Genomic DNA, 16,453 nt, shown 5'->3' on the forward strand with positions numbered 1-16,453 from the left:
CTATTAAACAGTTCAATTTTTAAAGCAATTAATTTTTTTTTGAAAAGCAGTATAATTTTTAACATAAAAGTCGACGTTCGCTCTAACCTTGGCCCGAGTATGAGCAGACATTCGTATAAAATTTGGTTGATTGTTACAAAAAGACCGTAAAAGTGCATTCGGCACGAAAGAGTTGTCCCGTTAGTTTTCTTAAATTATAAACTTGAATCTCAAATCTACAAAAATAAAAAACACACAATATCATATTTAAAAATATCGAAATGAAATTTAATGATTTTAAATTTACTATCTAATAATATTTTCTGAGTGAATAACCTATACAATTTAAAATTAGAATTATAGAAATCTTTTTTTTATATTTTGTATTAGACTTTTAATGTTTTTAAAAATAAATAAATATGATAAACAAAATGGTCATTTTTTCCGTGTTGAAATTCTTTAAGTTCATCGAGTAACATTAACTAAAGATGCTCCTATGTTATATAATAAACAATTTTAAAAAAGCATTAATGAGGGATTTTTCGACTTTTCCAACATTATAAACAACTTTTTTGTTGCCAAATACCCAAATAAGGCATATGTTTATTTAATTTGTTTAAAAGATCATGAAATGTATCAACTAATTATGGATTTTTCTGAAATTATCATGAAGTTCCTAATAAAATGGACTGGCATAAAAAAAAATCATAAATGAAATTACCTAATGGAAGGACTGGCACTGAAAACAAATTTTTATTGCTGATAAATGCCAGAATAATGCATAAAGATCCTTATTAAAAAACAATTACATACACAAAATTTTATTTGAAAAATTCTTGTCCAATGCAATATCCTGCACTTCACATCTTTTTTGTAACAGTTATACCCTTTTTTGTAAGAGGGATACCACTAGAACATTCCCGAATTTAAAGAAGTAGAAAAATGTTTTGTTCATAAATATAATTCATTTATTTAAAATACGATGATTAATATATTCTTCGAAGAATTTTTTTTAATGTATCAAGTTTAAAAAAATTATTGTTTAAATTTAAAAACAAGTGATGCTTTAAAATTAAACATTGGATTCTTGCAAACGTTTTTTGAAATTTTCTTTAAAATTATGTGCATACTTTTGAACAAACTCTTTTATTTAGAAATATATCTATTTTAAACATCGTTCTTTTAAATTTAAATAATAATATGAATAAACATTAAGCTTGGAACCAAAATGTATCTTATACAAATATTTAAATATTTTATTTTAAATAAATACATCATATTTATTGAATAACTACTTTTAAATTTTTTAAATTGCCGAAACATAAAAATCCCTTATTGAAAAATTCACGAAGAACAAAATTTTCGAAAATTTTACAATATCACCAAATTTGTCAATTTCAGAATAAATTACAATAACAATAACTAACAAGCATATATTTTTATAACAACATTTTTTTGATGGGGGGAATTTTTTTTTCGTAGCGCACATGTTTAGAAATTAATTGTTTCGACAATTTCTATGCAATTATGATTATTTAAAATTTAAACAATAATTTTGAAAAACTTCAAATATAAAAAATGTATTTGAGGACATTTTTTGACCATTGAATCTTGAATGAATAAATAATATTTATTTAAAAACAATTTTTTTAATTCTGTAATGTCGTGAATTTTTTTGTTTGGACATTTAATAATTCCGGAATTTTTTAATTGGTGATTTTTATATTTCGACGATTTTATAATTTGAGTTTCAGGAATTTTTTTTTTTTGGGGGGATTGTTAGTTGTCCCTTTTATGTCGGAAATGTTATTATTTAAGAATTTTCTATTTCGTTAATATTATAAATCGACAGGAATTTTATAATAATTTCATCATTTTTGATAATTTAGTGGTTTTGGGTAATTCGGTAATTTTCGGTAAACTGTTTGGAAATTTTCCAATTCGGGATTTTCATATTCCGAAAATTATATTTTCGGCAATTTCTCTATCCGAAAATCTATAACCTGAAAGTTTGATAAATTACAAGTGGAATTATTTTAAGTTTAAGACGTTAGGAAATAATAATTTTTAACTCTTATTAATGAATCAACATTTTTTTTTTAAATTCTTTTTTAAAATGATTCGACTTTTTCTAAAAATTTTCAATGCATCCTGCGAAAAAATTGTATTAATATTTTACAGGTAGCATGTGTAAAATTTTGAAAATCTTTTCAAACATTCGTTTAAAATTATTTTTTAAATTTTCTTGAGATATAATGAAATTTTTATTTAAAAAAAACATTAAAAATAGACAAATTAAATTTTTCGACACACAACACGAGCTAAGAAAAAATAAATAGATAACGTTTTTTCACCAAAAATAGAGCAAAAAATGGTTAATAATGGATTTTTTAAATATAATAGGTAGTTTCTATTTTAATTGTGAAAATGAACACTAAAAATAAAAAAATATATATTTTTTAAATGACACTAGATACGAGATAATGAATACACAAAAGTCATTCAACTCAAAAAAGTCTGAACGTTGTTCTCGAATCATTTTTTCATAAAATACATGGTTTTCATTTTAATCGCAAAAAATAACATTAAAAGTAATAGAATTGAATGTTTTCTTCTCCAATTTTTTTGATATGGCAGACCGTTTATTAAACTCTTAGTATACAAAAATGTACTAGTTTTTACCTGAGTATCCGAAAAGGCTTTTTTTTTATTTATATTTTCAAATTCAAACCATAAAAACTACACAAATTATAATTTAAAGTATTTAGAGCAGCTTTTTAAATTTAGGAATCTCATGTACAACCATTATTAAAAATTGAAAAATGTAGTAGTTAAATAGTTTTATGTGAATGTCTTCAAAAATAAATATAATATTTAAAAAAATTATTTAAGAAAAAATTAAAGAGAATTCAAACAAATTTGATCAAAGACCTCTGAATTTTGGGTGAGTTTTAAAGACTTCAAGATAAATAAAAAAAACTATAAAAAAATCTATCGAATGAATAGAATGCAGTGAACTTAGAAGAAATCTGAAGAATTTAGGATAAATTAATAATATGGAAAAACAAAAACAGATGAAATGAAATTTTCAAAAACAAAATTTTGTTTAAATAATGCACTTTTTTTAAACAATTGCAAGGGTAAACTCGAGTGCGAAGCGCGAGATACGTGATGAGAATGTTTTCATTAAAGTCGGAGGAGTTTTAGCAAAAGAGAATTCACAATCACCAAATTACTGTTGTCGATGCTTTAACCTTTAGTATTAGGAAGTCTGCAAAATGACCGAGCACACTTACTTGGGGGTGAGAGGGGGACATACAGTTTGAGATGGGTTCCGAACCACCAAGAGCAACAGCTTTAAGTATTTAGAGAAAACCTTTTTCTCTAGAGGTACCGGTCCAAAAATTTATCTTGAAATGAGTTTAATATTTTTCAGTTCGAAATTTCCATTTGGTTTCTTTTGAGATAGAAATTAATGAGTAAGAAAATATAATACGTACTGGACATGATGATAGTAGAAAGGATGCGTGAAGAGGGTTTATGATCGCTAATGTAAAGAAAGGGTCGATGTGAGCTGAAAGTGTCGGAATATGCTCGAGTTAGAGGGTCCGTATGTACCTATGTACATACCGCCCTTTCATGGACCTTACACTGTTAAACTTAAGCATGAAAGATGGTGATGCTGCCCAAGGGATCCCCTTCTGCTTAGTTTTATTATTAAAGCTTCTTTCGTAATTGACAAAGTCACGATGATTTTCTTGAATCGTGCCTTTCAGAAGCAATTGTGACAAACTTCTTCCCCCTTTTCTCTTTTCTCTCATGGCTCTCCACATAAATTCAAATGAAATTGAGCCAATCAAATTTTTTTCGTAATTAAAATTTATTTTGTTAAAACTCATTTTTTAATCCTTGAAGTTTCGGTACAATCCGTACCTTTTCAAAAGGTTTTATCCTAAATATTATATTTATACAATTTGTGATATTATGAGAACAATCATAGTGAATAATTTCGTACATTTATATATATTTTTTACTTGAGTTTCAGAAGTCATTAAAAAATGAGGTATGTCGAAGAGTAATAAACAAAAGAATAACACGAAGAACGATATCATTTGGAAAATTTTCAGTCAACAATTTGTTTCTCAAGTCAATTTTAAAATCAACGAAGAATTTTATTTTGAAGCTTCGAAAGTAAAAGAGACTTTAATAAATTAAAGACTACATTTTTAAAAATGAGAAAGGAATTTTATCATAGGTTAGGAAGCTTAGGAAGGTACGTAATGAATGTTGAAAAAGAATGGACGGGTCTTTATTGAAACTACTAATAAGAAAGCGCAAATATAAGTTTAATTGAAAAGCTTGCAACACTTTTTTATAAAAGTAGATTCAATAATACGACGCTGATATGATTTGACATTTAATTTAGTGTGTAACGCCCGATAGATTTTTAATGAAATCACTTTCTTTCTTCTTCAACGAATAATTATATAAATATTTGTGTTTATAAAATAAACTTTGATGTTAAATTTTTGAGTGAATTCCTTAACCGTTCAGGTAGACGAATGTGTTCTGTGATAATGTCGGTAATTAACTCAAGCGGATAGTCATTCCAGTCATTCCCGAAATTTGTTTATAGAATTTAGTTTCAAATGAGAAAACAGTATTATTAAAGATCGTTCTGGTAGCTATTAGAATTTTGAAAATAGCTTGCAGCTATTTTGGACAAACGAACTTGTGTTAATATAACCTGACTATAGAATATTTTAAATATACTTTGATAAATTTTAAGTGAGAGATATAACAGTAGAACCAATTATTCTCTAGCTTGATTTAGGTTTGTAAACATTAGGGAGAGCATAAGCTTTTGCTATGATACTATCGTGAGATTTTGAACAGTATGCAGATTGATCATTAATTTGTTCCTTTTTCCATCTAAAATCTAAGATATTACATTTATTTTCGATAGTAGAAATCATAATAGCTTTAAAATTCTTGTACAGAATATTATTTTTTTAATGTTTTCAATTGTACTATTTTGGTTTTGGTTTTGTAACTAAAACAGAATGGTTCCAAATTGGGAGTTGTGATAATTAGGTATTCTTTTATACTTAATAAGATTAAGAATATTCTTTAAATGATGAATTTGTTTGCATTTAGAAAAATAATTTGTACATTAGAGAACCAAAAATAGAAACAATTAGTCTCGAACTTAAATTAGGTTTGTGAATTTTAAGAAAAGCATAACCTTTTGCTTTAACATTCTTATATAAAATATCATTTTCAACATTGTTTTTAGTTGTGTTTTTTTGGTTTTGCAACTAAAAACGAATGATTTCAAAGTGGGTGTTGTGGTAATTAGGCATTCTTTTATCTCCAATAAGATTAGGAATATTGTTTAAATAATTATTTTTTCCTCATCAGTCAAATAATTCGAAATGGGAGAACCAGCAGTAGAAACAATTATTTACCATTTGAAATTAGGTTTGTCGACTTTAAGGAAAGCATAAGCTTTTGCCGTGACACTATTGTGAGTTTTCAAACGGTATGCACACTGATCATTAATTAATATTTTATTTTCTCATCTAAAGGCAATTTTTTTGTATATTTGGGACTAAAATAGTTTTAATATTCTCTCATAAAATATAATTTTTGAGTATGTTTTCAATTGTTTAAATAATTTTTTTTTAATTTAGAAAACTTATTAGTGACTGGGAAAGGCAACAGTGGAAACAATTAGTTTCCAAATTAAATCAGAATGTTTTCAAATGTATTATTTCGTTTTTAGTTTTGTATCTAAAAAGGAATGTTTCCAATGTGAGTGTTATTACAATTAGTGATTCTTTTACCCCTAATAAAGTTAATAATATTTTTTAAACATTTTTTATTCTGCCAGCATGATAATTTTTGAGGCAGATTCACACATACAAAAAGTAGGGAAACAGGAAGAAGAAGCAGGATAAAAGGATAATTATAGTAAAAGCAGCGTTATCATTAAATCCTTTCACTACTTTTTTTATTTCTATAGTTACCCATTTTTTATTGTGTCTTTCAATTCCTTCTAAATTCTCCTTATTGAAATCTTTTACTTCTTTCTATTTCACTTATATATTCTTTCCTCGTTATGATGGTTCTGTTTTCAAATCTCTTGAATTGTTTAGATCTGCTTCTTGACTTATTTGCTGACCTTTTTCCTTACATTGTTTAATTTATTGATTTCTTCTGATCCTAATGTTTAACTGTCCTACTTTTTTCTTTCTTATTATTTACTTATTTGTGCGATTGCACTTTGGAATCTTTTCTTCTACATTAAATTAAATTTTTGAATAAGTTACGCTTTCTTTATGTTCCTAATTTTCTATTTTACACCTTCATACTCTTTCCTTTCAATCTCTTTCCAATTTATTTTTTAAATTTTAATTCAAACAAAATTGAAATCAGTTTGAATGTTACACACAAGTAGAGTCAAGTTTTGAACAAAAATTCTGACTATCAAGCACCGTAATTTCAATAAGATAAAGAGAATTATTATCTATTCGATAAAGTCGATCTACAAGGTACTTTGACGTCCTTTGATCCCTATTTAAAGAAAGAATAAAACCTGTAACGTTCGTTGTCGGAAGTCGAATCATCTCTTTCAGAGTATAGGTATCAAATATCGTAACTTCGTCCAATCTCGAGTTCTATATACTTATACCTATCCTTGATTGCTACTAGTGATTCCATTTGATTTTATTTCACTGTATCCTTTAGGCGAGACATAGGATTTCTGTTTAGCTTTGTGCCTCGGTTAGATTGAATAGCCCGAAGGGTTCAGGGGCATACGTTCATGACTGTTTCATTTACAAATGTATTTCCTTTCAGACGGAACTTTCAATTTAGTTAGATTTTACCTACCAGGGCAGGAGTGAAGGGGGTGGTTACGATTCGGTTTGCCTATGCTACAAATAAGCCAATGGTCGGTAAAAGCAGTTAGAAATCCACCTCGCGAAAACAATTTTCAGTGAACCAACCTATTACATTCTCTTCTCATTGGGATATATTTTCGAACTGATATTCGTTTCATTTTGATGAGAGCTGCAACAAATGTTTCGGAAAATTCTGATGAAGCTCAGGAAGTTAAACTCGATCTGAAACTGAAGGTTTTAAAGTGTGATTTTAATTAGCTTAGTTATTTAAAATTTTTAGCGTGTGTATTTGACAGCTTTGAAGAAGCATCATTTTGGATAAGATTTACTGAAAATATCTTATACAAAATTTATTGATGATTTCAGCTACTTGTTTCTGGAAACCTGCAGGCAATGTCTGGTGCATTACAGCTTATATAAGAATGCTAAAAATCTTTACATTGCATCTTTCACAAACGAAATAATTAATTCCTTACTTTTTTCTGCATTGGAATTAATTCCTGAGTTTCTATAAGCACTTGATGTATTGCTTCCCCTTTTTGTTTTCTTTTTTCTTGCAAAATTCCATCTTTGTAATTCCATTACTCATTTTACCATCACAGCTTTTCCTTCTTAATGCAAAATCTTTTGCCCTGCCACACTTTCTTTTTTTCTATTTTTTCAGTCTTCTAACCAATTCCTCAACGTTGCACTACCTTGCTTGCACATCATTCATTTCCTTATATCTTCTTTACCTCAACACTTTGTCCATTCCTATGAATTTCCACATGTCACCCTCACGATCTTCTTGTGCAATCCTTTCCCCCTTTCTTATTTTTCTTCTAGACATTTTGCTATTCTGTCTACTCTTATCTAATCTTATTTTTTTATAATAGTTTGCTTTCTTTAATTTATTTTCCTTTAATTGTTTTTATACTTCTCTATCTCTTTATATCAATTCTTCATGTATTTTTCTTCCATTTTTGTGCTTTCTTATCACCAATTCTTTCGACCTCTCCATTGCCATTTCCTTGTCTCCTTCTTTCTGTTTTGTTCTCTAAACACCATTACTTTCTACTCATCTGCATTTTATATCAATTTGTTCTCGATAGGGTATTTAGCTAATATTCTCATTTCAGTTTTCAACACCTTCGATTCTATAGCTTGAGACACTATCTAATTTCGATATACTAATCAGCGAAATCAATTTCTTTCATATAGTTATCCCTCTTCTAATTCTTTTTTATCTTCTGTCTTTATTTTCTTTGAGCTATTGAGTAGTACTTCTATATCCTCATCATCTAGAGGATAAAGTGGATGGTGATGAGGATTCTAAGCTAGTTACACCCTGATTTTCTGACCCTCTTAATATTTATTTAAAATACTCGTCCACTTATTAACGTTGATCTTATCACTTATGCCTTCTTTTTTTCTCATTTATTTACGAAACTACTACGTGTCCCCTTCCGTTCTAATACTGCTAATCTTGCAATTAATGCCTCACCAGAGATTTTTTTGGTTTTGAGCATGTCTCTTACTAACCTTAATCGCTTTGAATTTTCTGGCCTTCTTCATCTTTTCGTTCAATTCCTCTCACACCATTAATGAGGCGACCTTTTCAAAAAAAAATTTGTTCATCTTTTTCGTCTCTATTACCTATCTCCAACTTTTACCCTTTTGCTGCTTAATTCTAATTTTTAGCCGCATCCTAACTACACATATTGTGTAAGTAAATTATCCTTCCTTACCTTTTTGCACTAATCCTAATAGTTCTTTTTTTTCGTCATTGGGCCTCTAATGTTTAAAATTTCTCATGTTATACTGTGCATTCTTAGTAAGGAAAGGGAGCATATCTGCCTTTATTTCATATTCTTGTGTTCCAGTTCCCTTCTATTATTGGAGAAGCTGCGTTCTCCTCTCTCGTGTAACTCTTAATTTTTTTTACATGTCCTTCCTGTTATGAATTTCAACTATCCTGCACCATCTTCACTTTATTTTTAACTTTTTCTACAGTGTCTGATTCAAAGTACATTTTCTCCTTATAGTTCCCATTTAAAGACTTGCAGTAATGGTAATGCGAAAAAGTTAGAGAAGACTTGAAAAACAATATGAAGACTCTAGGAAAAACAACAGAAAAGCAGGAAGAGCCTAGTCGGAATGCATCATAGTTGGAAAGTAGGATATTAAAGACAGAAAGTATAAACCAGGAGTTTAGATTTGGGATGAGTGGGGATGAGGATAACCCAAGTTTAAGAAAAATAGAAAAAAGAATAGAAGGAAAAGAAAAAAGAGATAAAGAAAAAAAAATATAGTGATAAATTATCTAATATTAGTGGGAAAGGAACTGATCGGAGGAGTGAAAGGAAGTAGGCAATGGCTTTACTAAATAAATGGAAACATATCCGGAAAATGATAGCAGGCGAGAGGGCGTTTTATAGACGCCTGAAGATAACAGCGGATGAATCGAGAGAAATAGAAAGGAATATGCAGTATGAGTTGAGAAAAATATTAGAAGAGAAAAAAATAAAGAAAAAAATATAATACTTTAGGTATTGGATGCATAGGAGAGAAGGGAGCGGAACAGAGGAAAAGACGAAATATCAGAATGAAAAAGGCGACGAGAAAAAATTGAACAAAGGAATCAATGATATGTTACTAGAATGTCGCAGGATAGAAGAGTTTGGATAGGAAATCTAAAAGAAATTTTGAAAGATGAGACGTAGCACTAATGATGGAGACGTGGAGGTATGAAAAGGAATGAAAAAGAGTAAGGGGAAGGTTACTATGAGTTTGCCGATAGCAAGTTCAAACTGCAAAGAGGAAGACTAAAATAATAAGAAAAATATGAAAAATGGTGATGGAAATAAGTGAGAAATATCAAAAAGATAACGGTAGAAATGAGATGAAAGAGCGACAAAAAGGATTAGTAGTAAAAAAGATGAAGATGGGAGAAGAAAGGATGTAGATAGTCCAAGTGTATGTCAATAGAGACATAAAAGAGAAATCCGACGAGATAAGTGAACTGAAGGAAGAAAATTGTGAAAGGTTAACTTTAGAGTATTAGATTATAATGCTAGAACAGGCGATAGAGAAGGAAGGAAATGGGGATGGTAGCGTGGAAGAAAATTCAAAGACAAGATACTAAATGGAGAGGGAAATAAATCGTTAAAGAGCTTCGAGAAGAGGAGGTGGTTGATCTCAAACCGAAATGTATATCGAGCGGATGAAGGGAATGGCAGCGGAAGGAACTCATAAGGAGAAAAAGAAATGGTTATTACATAAGTGATAGTGAACGACCAAGTATGAGAGCAGATGAAAAAACTAGAGGAGGTAGAGGTAGAGATAGAGGTAGAGATAGAGGTAGAGGTGGACGTAGAGGTAGAGGTAGAGGTAGAGGTAGAGGTAGAGGTAGAGGTAGAGGTAGAGGTAGAGGTAGAGGTAGAGGTAGAGGTAGAGGTAGAGGTAGAGGTAGAGGTAGAGGTAGAGGTAGATGTAGAGGTAGAGGTAGAGGTAGAGGTAGAGGTAGAGGTAGAGGAAAACATTAGATGGGGCCAGAGAAAAATAAGGAAGAGTGAAAGAGTGAATGTGGAGAATGTGTTGAAGATTTTAGGGGAGGATAGATTGAAGCAGAATATAATGAAAGAAATGGACAAGGCCAGAGGAAAATGAGGAAGAATGAAAGAATCAACATAGAGAATGTGGTAAAGCTTTTGGGGAAGGTTAGCTTGATAAAAGAGTAAAAGAAAGAATTGAATGGAGCTAAAGGAAAATAAGGAGAAATAAAAGAGCGTATGTGAAAAAGGGTCAGATTACGGTTGTAAAGATAGGAAGCTTAGCTTCGTTTAATTTTGAATTATTTTTAACTAGTGTAGTGAATTAAAATATTACAAATTACATGGCTTATTTGATGTATTATAAAAAACATCATTTCTAAAAGAAAATTACTAAAAAGTTGTGTATAAAATTATATTGTGATTGCTCAGACTTTTCTGGAGAGCTTTTTTCAGATCGATCGAGAATTCATCTGGTGCAGGCACGACCAGTTTCAGAAGGAATTAAGGTTAAGATTTAATTTCTGATTAGGCGTATACGCTCTCGTGGGAGCAATTCTGCTCGGCCATTGTGACTGACAGAAACTGGCGAGATTCTCGAGATGGAAGGACCAACCAGCATACGAATGGCCTACTTAACTACTGCCACCTAACATTTCGAATAACAACGACTTTCATGCGGAAAAGCGAAAAGAGAGAAAAAAAGCATAAAACGGTAGAAAATATAAAGTACTAGTTTCTTCAGGGCATTCACAAATTATAAAAGATATTCTTCTAAAATTTTAAACCTTCCCTTTTCCTGTAAGATATTATAATATGATATTTTTTAAACTGTTGATGGAAAGCCTTATCTAGAAACATTTATCACTTTTTTCGTTCCTTATGAAACAACAATATTTTCTGTATTTTTTCGATTGATGTATACACGACTTTCCAATAAGTTATAAGCACCTTTGAAAACAACCCGAATTTGATCTCCATTTTCGAAAATCAAAAATAAATTTGACTTTTTCAAAAATGTGGACTAATTTAATTTTTGTTTAGATAGTCCAGTTAAAAGCTGAGATTTTTTCCTATAAAAAGCTCAATTTGGGGATAACGTTTCTTTGCTCGATTGTTTGAACAATGGGAAACCGCATGCTCCACCGTAGAAACAGAAAGCTTTCTAATACTTCTACTAAGGGAAGATTTGGTCTAAAATTCCAAAAATCAACCTTCTGCGTTGAAAATCTAACAACATCAATAGAAATTTCAACTATGTGGTTAAATTAAAATTAAAACTTTATATTCTTAGCTGAAATTTGAAAAACTTTATTAAAGATTTATGTTTTTGGTCGTAAATTAAATTATTTTGTTTGAAAATTAGCCTTTTTTATTGAAAATTTACTTGTTTTGTTGGTCATTCATCTTTCTGCTTCAAACTTGATGTTTTTGGTTAAAAATTAATTTATTTTGATAAACGTTAAAAATTGTAGTTGAAAATCCATTTTTTTTTGTTGAAAAGTTGATCACCTTAGTTGAAAATTTATCTTTTCGGTTGAAAAAGTATTGCGTTATGCACAAATTTAACCATTTTGTTGATAATTATTATTTTTTGAATTATTTTTTTAAGCCTGAAAGTCAACTATTCTACTTTTGGTGGAAAATGGTATTTTTGTTCAGTTTAAAATTCATTCATTTTGTTAAAAACTCGTCTTAATTCATAGTAAATAATCTTTTTGTTAGAAATTTCAACAATTAAAAAAAAACTAATTTTCTCAATTGTTCTCAAAGTTCAAAAATTATGTTTTCAGTTGAAATTTCTTCTTTTGAATCGAAAATGTATCTTTTTTAGTAGAAAATTAATCTGCTAGGTTGATATTTTATCTTTTTGATTTAAAAACAAAGCATTTGATTAAGAGTTCATTTATTTTGTTAACAATTATATTTTTATTTTACAAGTTTCACTCTTTTGGGAACGAAATTAATCTTTTTCGTTAAAAATCCATCTTTTTGGTTAACAAATATTTTTTATTTGTTCAAAATAAATTTTTGTAAATGAAAATTTAATTATTAAGCTTCAAATTCATGCATTTTGTTAAATATTTGACTTTTTGTTAATTTATCTTTCGGATCCAAAATTTCACTCTTTTTCTTTAAATTTGTTTTTTTAATTAAACATTAATTTTTTAACTGAAAATTTAATTATTCCATTTTTGGTTAAACATTTCTTTTTTCTTTTTAAATTAATGTTTTTATTTGAAAATGAGCATTTTTTGTAGAAAGTTAATTTTTGTTGTAAATTTATTATTTTTGCTAAAAATTCAACAATTCAGTAAAAGCTTTAACTACTAATCTGAAAATTCATTTCTATGGTAGATCATTCATTTTTTGGTCGAAAATTTAAGTATTCCGATTTTTTCCGAAAAATTATTATTTTTGGTGGAACATTCATCTTTCTCTGTTGGAAATTCAACTCTATGGTTAAAAATTATTTTTTTGGTAATATTTATTTTTTTTATTGAAAATAAATTTTTAACTTAAAATTTTACTATTCTGTGTATGGTTGACTTTTTTGAAGTTCAAAATTACTTTTTTTGGCAAAAATGCACCCGTTTGGATGAAATTCAAGCATTTGAATAAATATTTATTTTTCTGTTAAAAGAAAAAAATCTTTTCAATTGGGAAAGTCATTTTTTAAAGAAAATTTACAATTTTTTTTTGTAAACCTAATATGAAAAAAGTGACGCAACATTGTTTTAATTATGAAAAATGTATCAGGCTCGTATTGGTTCAGCCTTTAGGGGAAGAAACTGGATTAGGTAGCGAAATAGACATCTGGAAGATTAAGTTCGTGGACCGTAAGTAACTTCCAGTTGGGTGAGTTGTCCTTTCTTCTTTTCTTTAATCTTTTTTCTTCATTTTTTTCTTTTCGTTTCTCGTTTTTGCATCCGACTCGTGAGTTCTTCGCGTTGGAGAACAGAAGGAGAAGAAGAAGCTCGAGAGGTCTCGCTAGGCACGAAGCAGAGGAGAAGACGCGAGCATTCATGGCAGAAATTAAGATTCCAAGGAAATTCTGGATTCTCGGTGACGGTCGCAATGCCGGGTCTTAAGTTCTCGAGATAATTTACGTTCGGATGCTGGGGTGTGTGGATTTCGAGATGGTGAGAGTAACGTTCCGCCACTGGCTCTGACACGAGTTACCAACCAAGCTTAACCTTTTTACCCAAGCTGCCGTTGACACATTTCTTGATTTTCAGAACAATGGGGCTATAAAGGACCTCTCCCACGGCTCGCCACTCACCCAAGTACCATTACATTGGTTCCACCCCCCTCGATTTGGAGAAAAATACAAAATTCTGAAGACCTTGGGGCTATCGTTGCATACGCAGAGAGGTAATAAGGTTGTTTGGTCTTTCCACGCTTGTCGCGTATAAGCCATTCTTTGGTCCTGGACCAACTCCCATAGGTCGTTGAATTTTGTCCTCGACATTCAAGAAGAAAAGGCTAGAGACTGTTTCGTTTGAAAGATGACCGACAATTTTTATTTTGAGATTTTTCAGATAGTATGGATGTTATTTATTGTTAATATAAAGCAGACAGGTGCGCAGTGCGAGCTACTATTTTGTTTGCCACGCAGAAAGACAAGATAGGGTATTTTGTAATGGATGTGGCCATGTCCACATTACCTCCGGAGTCATATTAGTCCAGGTGTCACATTACTCAGGTGTCATATTACTCCAAGTGTGATCTTACTTCAGGTGTCATTTTACTTCATGTGAAATATTACCCCAGGCACCAAATTACTTTGGCTTCATACCTACATTTCTTATCCAAGTTATCAGCACATACGTCTTTTTGGTTTACCCTCTTTTTGAGTGGTATCATCAGATACCACCTTTTTTCCACCACCGTCAGATACAACCTTTTCTAATTCGAATTGGGATACCAACCTGTGTGAACAGCGGTTGTATCAGAAATTGTCCCGTGTCATCTATACCATATTCCACCTAAACCCTTAGCTTCTTACATGTATCATATAAAGTTCTACTTTATATAATAAAAAGCAAAAGAATATAAAAAAGGTCTAGATAAATTAGAGAATTAAAGTCTTTAGTCTGTAATTCTCCCTTTCATTGACATGTACTGCTGATTACCTGTCCTTTTCCAGTCTTATAAATAAAAGTTTATTTTTAGCATAGAGAGATAAATTAAAAGATTAATTTATAGCCACAAAGGACAAATAGTGAACAAAATAGTTGCATCGTAGACCAGGCACGATAAGTTTAATGAAATATTGGAATTTTCAATTAAAAAGGTTTAGTTTTAAACCAAAAAACGAACAGTTAAATTTTTAGTTAAATACCAATTTAAAAGAAAAAATGAAATTGAAAATTTAGAAAAAAAACACTTGACATTGAAACGAAAAGAAGAATTTTTAACAAGAAAATTAATTTTCAATTATGAAAAATGAATTTTCAACTAAATGTTTGAAATTCTACCTAAAAGAGATAAATTTCAAACCAAAACACGAGTAATTTATTTTTCAGTTTAAAAATGACGTTTAATAAAAAACAACGAACTTTTAAGCAGTTGAGTTTAATTAAAAAAGACATAACTTTTTCACACAAGATTTTTTTTCACAAAGATGTTTAATTTTAAACCAAAAATATGATTTTTTACCCATAAAGTTAATTTTCAACCAGATAGTTTAATTTTCTACCAAACTCTTAAATTTTTGAGCCAAAAAAAACGAACTTCTTACAATACGGCTAAAAAGGTAATTTACGACTAAATACTTGAATTGCAACAAATATGATGAATTTTCAAGGGCAAAAAAATAGATTTTGTATGAACAAGTTTAACTTTAAAGTATGTATTCGAATACAAAAAATAAGACATGAATTTTTAACGAAACATGTCATAGTGGAAATTTCAACAAAAAATTCTTTTACTTTTCAATCTGAACCGATAAATTGAACCAAAAAAGACGAATTTTCAACAACAAAAAATGGATCAAACCTTAACCAAAACTAATTAATTTTCAACAAATCAGTTCAATTTCTAACCGAACAATATTAATTTTTAGCCAAAAAGACTCAATATCTACCAATAAGACAAATTTTTAATAAGATAAGATCTATTTTCAATTTAAAATATACATTTTTACGCAAAATGAAATAGTCACATTTCCTGATAGAAAATAAATTTTTAAGCACATAAAAACAAAAATTCAATTGAATGTTTCATCAAAAAGTTTATTTTTAACTAAAAACATTAATTTATTAGAAATAGATGAATTTTCATTACAACAGACGAATTTACAACCAGAAATGACCGATATTCATGAAAAAATTGAGAAGTGGCATTGTCTTGTGTAAAAAATTAATTAATAACTAAAGAAAGGAAATTGTATCAAAATAGTTGATGTTGCAACCAAAGAGATTAATTATGCACTAAGAGGATTCTACTTCAAAAAAAGAAAAAATCATAGATATTCAACGAAAAAGTTTAACATTCAGTCAATTAATTGAATTTTCAATTAGTAAGATGATTTTTAACCAAGAAGATTATTTTAATAAAAGAACAGATTATTAATCAGCAAAATACATGCATTTTTAATAAAGGACTTGAATTTTCCACTAAAAAGATGAATTTTTGTAGTGAATAGTTGAATTTTAAACTGAGAAAGATGAATTTTAAACAAAAAAACAAACTGTTATTTGTTTAGTTAAGAAATTAGTTTTAAACCAAAAATAAAATAAATGTTTAGAACAAATATTTTAAATTTTAACCGAAGAGATGAATATTCATCTAAAAACTAAACTATTAACAAAGCAGTGCAAAATTCATCCAATCAGTTAAATTTTCGATAAAAAATGAACACTTTCTAACAAAATAGTTGCATTTTTAAGAAACTAATTAAATTTTTAACCAAATGGTATAATCTGAAATCAAAAGAGATGAATTCCGTACCAATAATTTAATGATAAGACTATTTTTATTATTATAGTATATTTATATTTTTTATTAAAAAAATCGGAAGGTGCCAGATTTAGG

The sequence above is a fragment of the Belonocnema kinseyi genome, chromosome 6 (genome assembly GCF_010883055.1).
Source record: "Belonocnema kinseyi isolate 2016_QV_RU_SX_M_011 chromosome 6, B_treatae_v1, whole genome shotgun sequence".
NCBI classification, from domain to species: domain Eukaryota; kingdom Metazoa; phylum Arthropoda; class Insecta; order Hymenoptera; family Cynipidae; genus Belonocnema; species Belonocnema kinseyi.